Source organism: Cervus elaphus, chromosome 9 (assembly GCF_910594005.1).
Source record: "Cervus elaphus chromosome 9, mCerEla1.1, whole genome shotgun sequence".
Taxonomy (NCBI): domain Eukaryota; kingdom Metazoa; phylum Chordata; class Mammalia; order Artiodactyla; family Cervidae; genus Cervus; species Cervus elaphus.
This window is the reverse complement of record NC_057823.1, coordinates 97,655,381-97,661,783: the sequence shown is the minus strand read 5'-3', so window position 1 is coordinate 97,661,783 and position 6,403 is coordinate 97,655,381. Positions and strand designations below refer to the sequence as shown.

Below are 6,403 nucleotides of genomic sequence, written 5' to 3'. Positions count from 1 at the left end.
TTACCCGAGAGAACTAAAAACTTCTGTGCACACAAAAATCTGTCCGTGAATGTTTATTTCAGCTTTATAATTGTCAAAGCTCGTATATAACTCGACATAGTAAAGAATATGGTAAATATTAATCCAACTATATCAAAAGTTGCTTTGAATCTCAATGATCTAAATGCACCAATTAAAAAGTAGTGATTGTCAAAGGGGATCAAAAAACACAACCCACCTATAAGTTGTCTACAGGAAACCTGCTTTCAATACAGAGGACTTTAGGTTAAAAGTAAATGAATAGAGGGACTTCCCTGGTGGTCCACTGGCTAAGATTCCATGTTCCCAAAGCATGAGGGCTGGGGTTCCATCCCTGGTCAGGGAATTAGATCCCACATGTCGAAACTAAAGCTTGCATGCTGCAACTAAAGATCCTGCATGTCACAACTAAGATCTGGTGCAGCCAAATAAATAGTCAGTCGCTCCGTCATGTCCAGCTGTTTGCAACTCCATGGACTGTAGCCCATGGAATTTCCCAGGCAAGAATACTAGAATCGGTTGCCATTTCCTACTCCAGGGGATCTTCCTGACCCAGAGATCAAAACTGCAGCTCCTACTGTGTCTTCTACATTCCAGGCTGAGCCACCAGGGACGCCTGGGGGTGGGAAGAGGGACTCTAAAACCTGTATTTAAATATACATTCCAGCTGGTTACTACCAGCAGGCAAATTTAGACGCACTCACATTTTACAGAGAGAGGAACTGAGACAAAATCACCAAATTTATTTTTAAAAATAGCATACACTATCTTTGATAGATATTAATTTCTGGGATATAATCTAGAACAAGAAACAGGTATGTAAACAATTGTAGTGTATACTTTGCTTAGGAGAGTAAACAAAGCTGGGATTTCCCAGGTGGCCTTAGTGGTGAAGAACTCACCTGCCAATGCAGGAGACATGAGAGATGCCAGTTCAATCCCTGGGTCAGGAAGATCCCCCGCAGGAGGGCATGGCAGTCTACTCCAGTGTTCTTGTCTAGAGAATCCCTTGAACAGAGACAGAGGAGCCTGGAGGGCTACAGTCCATAGGGTCACAAACAGTCAGACTTGACTGAAGCGACTTAGCGTGCATGCACATACAAACAAAGCTGACTACAACTAATTCTTCCTTGAGAGAGAGGATCAGGAAAACCTCCACAAATTGCAACATTTGCCTTGTAGATAAGGCTTCCCTGGTGGTTCAGTGATAAAAGAATCTGCCTGCAATGCAAGAGATGCGGCAGGAGCTGCAGGTTCAATCTCTAGGTCAGGAAGATTCCCTGGAGGAGGAAGTGGCAATCCACTCCAGTAGCCTTGCCTGGAGAATCCCATGGACAGAGGAGCCTGGTAGGCTACAGTCCATGGGGTCACAGAAGAGTCAGACAGGGCAGAGGAACTAAACAATAACAACCCCATAGATCATGATTTCAGGGGTCCAGAAATTCATGTTTGAAATGACCTCACTAGATGATTCTCATAATCAGATTTATTTAATGGGACACTGAGTTAGATTAATTCTATGGCCCTAGCCTGCTCCAAAATTTCTTCTTATATCTGTAATTTCATACAGCATATAAGAGAATAGACATGAAGAACAAAAAAAAGGCATGTTTTAATAGGACTAGCTGGAGTTCTGGTAACTGATACCACTCCCTTGGGCTTCCTAGGTGGCACTAGTGGTAAGGAACCCACCTGCCAATGCAGAAGACCTAAGAGTTGCAGGTTCCATTCCTGGGCTGGGAAGATCCCCTGGAGGAGGGTATGGCAACCTGCTCTAGTATTCTTGTCTGGAGAATCCCATGGACAGAGGAGCCTGGCAGGCTACAGTCCATAGGGTTGCACAGAGTTGGACACAACTCTACTGAAACAACTTAGCACATATGCACCTGGAAAATAAGTGGAAATATCATTGGATGACAGAGAAAGTATAGTACACCTTATACTTGGACGACACTTACAACTTGCAAAATACTTTCTGCTTCCTTTATCCTTTTATACTTTATGACAACCCTGTAAGCTCAGCAGGGAAAAGCAGGGTGGGCAGGACAGCAACCATTATTTACATCTTATAAAAACATTTTTTGAGTGCCTATGTCATATGAGGAAAAAGAATATAGGAAAAAGCTATGATCTTCTAAGCATCTGAAAGAGGTAAAGTTCTTAAAACAGTACAGGATAGAGTTATTGGACTTAGTTGGAAAAATATATTATCCAGATATTTTGAAGCCATCAAAATCTTTTTCCCCATCACCAATGGGTGATTACTTCAGAAAATTGCCATAAATGACCCTTTGATTTTTAAAATTCTGAAACAGTGTCAAATTGACAGAAAAGTTACAAAAATAGTAATAGTAAGAATAGTATCCATATACACTTTATTCAGCTTATAACACCTAATGTAAACATTTTATATACAGTCATCAAAACCAGGAAATTAATATTAGTACTAAGCTACAGACTTTAAAGTGGTGACCGACTTTCCACTAGGGTCCGTGTTCTGTTGTAGGATCTGACCCAGGATCCCACATCTTTGGCAGGCAGGTTCTTCACCAGTAGCGCTGCTTGGGAAGCCAGTCGCTTTAGTCTCCTTCAATCTGTTACAGCTCCTCAGTGTTTTTTTTCTCTTTATTGACCTTGACACTTTGGAAGAGAGTACCGGTGGAACTATTTCGTCACATACTCATCTGATGCTTTCTCATGTTTAGATCAAGGTTATGCATTTTGGGCAAGAACACCATAGAAATAATGTGTTATGCTCAGTACATAATATCAGGAGATGTAGTAATATCTGCCAAGTTTCTCCAGGTAATTATTCCACTCCCTTGACATTAATAAATATCTTAGGAGAGATACTTTGAGACTATACAAATATTCTGCTTTGCCTTAAACTTTTACCCATGAATTTCAGCATTCTTCAATATATTTTTGCCTCTCATAATTATCACTATGGTGTCTGTCTAATGATTTTTAATTTTCCTTATTCCCTCTACATATATTAATTGGAATTTTTTTATATAAGAAGGAGCTATCCCTTCCCCCTCAATTATTTATTTATTTGTTTGTTTCTTTCATTTTTTGAGTGTTCCTTCTGTTTCCTTTCCTTGTCAAGCTAGCAGAAATCCAGCAAGCAATAGAGAAAAAGTAAACACCATTTAAAAAGACAACTCACAAAATATTTTCAAAGTTTTGTCCTTATACTGTCAAGTCAGATGGACTTGTCAAATGAAACAAGTTAGAAGATCAGATGCATAAATGCCATTGATCAAAGCAACATGAACCCATAAAAAACAAACTGACCTCAAAAAGACAGAATCCTTGCTGACTACTAACTTGTGGTGTCTTGAGAGCAAAAGTAAAGTAAATGCATTTTGACACTAATGCTCATTTTGTTTTTCCCTGACTCTCTTATCGAGTAAAGTTTCTAAATAAAATAAGAAACTAATCACTTTATTTAAAAAATGAATAATGGTTTTTAATCATTTATTTTGTTTGGGGCTTTTCCTCTCCAACCAGGTAATCGATTATTTTTCAGAGAACAATCCAGCAAATAAGCTATTCATACTGAGTAGTATGAATATTGATACCATCAAATGTTTCTACTTAAGGAAGATTATTTCTATAACCATATCAATAAAGTACTTTGCAAAATAGGTTGTTTATGCAACAGATTGGTGTATGGTGAATCAAAAAGTTGTTTGCATATAAAAATAAACTTTGATTCTGGAAATGAGCCACAATTTCTTGGGTGGCCTAAGAACAAGTCACCAAACTCGCCTAGACCTGATTTTCTCACCTATGCAGTAATAATAGTTTTTAACTACCTCATTAAGAGGTGTCAGACATTAATTAATGCTCATAATGGGCTTGAGATATGTGATTAAAATCTGTTATTCTTGATGAAAAACAGTCATTCAACTGTTGAGAAGCAGTAAATAAACCCAGGGAGAGCGTCCTCCATGAGAAGAAATACTGGAGAGTGAAGTTAGTCAGGAATGAAGAACAGGTGCGGGGAAAAGAATCTCTTTTAATGTGTAAAAAGCATTTTTTCTTCATAGAATTAAGTAATATACCCCTCTAATGTCTCAATACTGGACTATTTTTCTCTACATTAAGATTCTTAGCCCTTTTTGTGTCATGGGCCTTCTTAACATTCTAGTGAAGCCATAGACCTCATCTCATAATAATTTCTAAATGCATTGAAAATATGTAGGGCTATGAAAGAAATCAATTTTATTAAGGCATAGTTATCAAAGTGTTTTTAAAATTTTTAAGCATTACATGTGCTTCCTTATTAAATTAAATGAGATCTAACGGCAGTCTAAACACTATCATAATTTAAAGTAGTAATGGATGTAGAACCCACTCCAGTACTTTTACCTGGAGAATCCCATGGACAGAGGAGCCTCATGGGCTACAGTCCATAGGGTTGCAAAGAGTTGCAACCCTAGGTTGAAGTGACTTAGCACATACTGGATGTAAACAATATTTTAAGATATTTGCAACAACTCTAATATGATATGAAACTATCTGTTTTCTATCAGTGTTAAGGTTAGAGGAACTGCTCTTTTTTCTGTGGCTTGTTGCCTATGTTTAAAATTTTTTAAATGCTAAAGTTTAGTTAAAAGTTACTGATCACCCTTTCCAGTGCCCTTTTAAGGCTGACGCAGTGCCATAAGAGGCTAACACAGGAGGGTAAAGAAAGTCTCCATAAAACCCAGAGAAGAGATTTTTAGAACTCTTCTCTGGATCCTGTCTGGAGTCACAACTGAACTGGAAGATTTTAAGTCTTAGCACTTACTAGTATGTGTGTAGTTAATACCAAAGTCATTAAATTTAAACTTGACCTTCAATAAATAAAAAAAAAAAAAAAAAAGTTACTGAAATAACGACGTGTCTTCTTCCCATCCAAATTTGTGAACAATAGACTCCTTGGGGGTATCTGATCTTTAGGTTAAGAAACCGCATTCTACACCTATCTTTGGATCCCTTGAAAAACAAACAATACTACTTCTCAAAATGTGATCAAGTGATCACATTTATGGAATGTTTATTAAAAATGCAATTCTCCTGGCCTTTTCCTAAACCTGCAGAATCTGCATCCTTAACAAGCATCCAGGTGACTGACACACACACTAAAGTTTGAGAATTGCTTCAAAGGCAGTTATATCAATACTTATCTTCAGTAAAATCATAATTATCAAGCCCAAGCCACAGGTTCTTAAATATTAGTTTGAGTATTTTAATATATATGTAATATGATAAACATGGATAAGGCCTATAAATTTTAATTTTTAATAGGCATTTAAAATATTGTGATGATGTTCTCAACTCTATTTTGAGAAATAATCCTAAACTAAGACACAAAATCTGCCTGGGAATGGAGAAACTGATGAGATTTGCATCAGTATCAATATACTGATAACTATATCAGATATAGTTACTCTCCATTCCTTTTCTGCACCAGTTAACTCCCTTTGAAAGAAACCTGTACATAGAATAGTTAAATATGGAATCAGTGCATTATATTACTGAGGATACAGAAAAGGAGGGAAATTCTGTCTGCCCATTTTTAACATCATGCTTTAAACTGAGAGGCAAAAATTAGTCATCATCAACATGAAAAGCAGTAATAACAGAGTGATAGGGCTACCAAAATGTAAAGATCATCTGTACTTTCAACTATTACCTTTTTCTTTGGCTTCACAAATCTCTATCCCAATCTCAGAACTTTCTATAACCTGAGCTTCAGATCAGTATTTCCAACTGCCTACTAGACATTTACCCCTACATTTCAGAGACAACGCAAACACTAAAAACCAAAACTGAACTCATCACATTTTCCCACATAATGGCTATCTCTTTTATATTGTCTTAAATATGGGTACCACCATCTAATGAGATAATCAGAAATTGTCCTAGATGTTTCCCTATTTCTCATTACATTTTTCTTTGCTAGGGAACACAGTTGGAGTGATGACCAATTTTAGAGCTCCAGCCATGGTCTAGTGTTCTTTGAGTCAGCATCTTTTGGAGCAGCAAACTCCAACCTGACTGATGCTATAAGATGGATATAGCCTAATAATGAAAGATTAGAAAAAGAAAATTAAGGAAATAACCCCATTTACCATCACATCAAAAGAATAAAATACATAGGAATAGACTTACCAAAGGAGACAAAAGACCTCTACTCCAAGAACTCTAAGATGCTGATGAAAGAAACTGAAGATGACACAAACAGAAAGAAAGATATACCATGTTCTTGGATTGGAAGAATCAGTATGGTCAAGATGACTCTACTTCCCTAGGCAATATACAGATTCAATGCAACCCTCTCAAATTACCAATGTCATTTTTCAAAGAACTAGAATTTTTTTTTTAATTTGTA

At 37.0% G+C, this 6,403-nt stretch overlaps 1 non-coding gene across 1 annotated transcript; it reads left to right on the top strand.

Moving 5' to 3' along the window:
- The first annotated feature begins 4,662 nt into the window (after positions 1-4,662).
- Positions 4,663-4,785, top strand: LOC122701174. The gene has a single exon (XR_006343011.1). It is a non-coding gene; the product is annotated as a small nucleolar RNA SNORA26 (small nucleolar RNA).
- Positions 4,786-6,403: the final 1,618 nt, after the last annotated feature.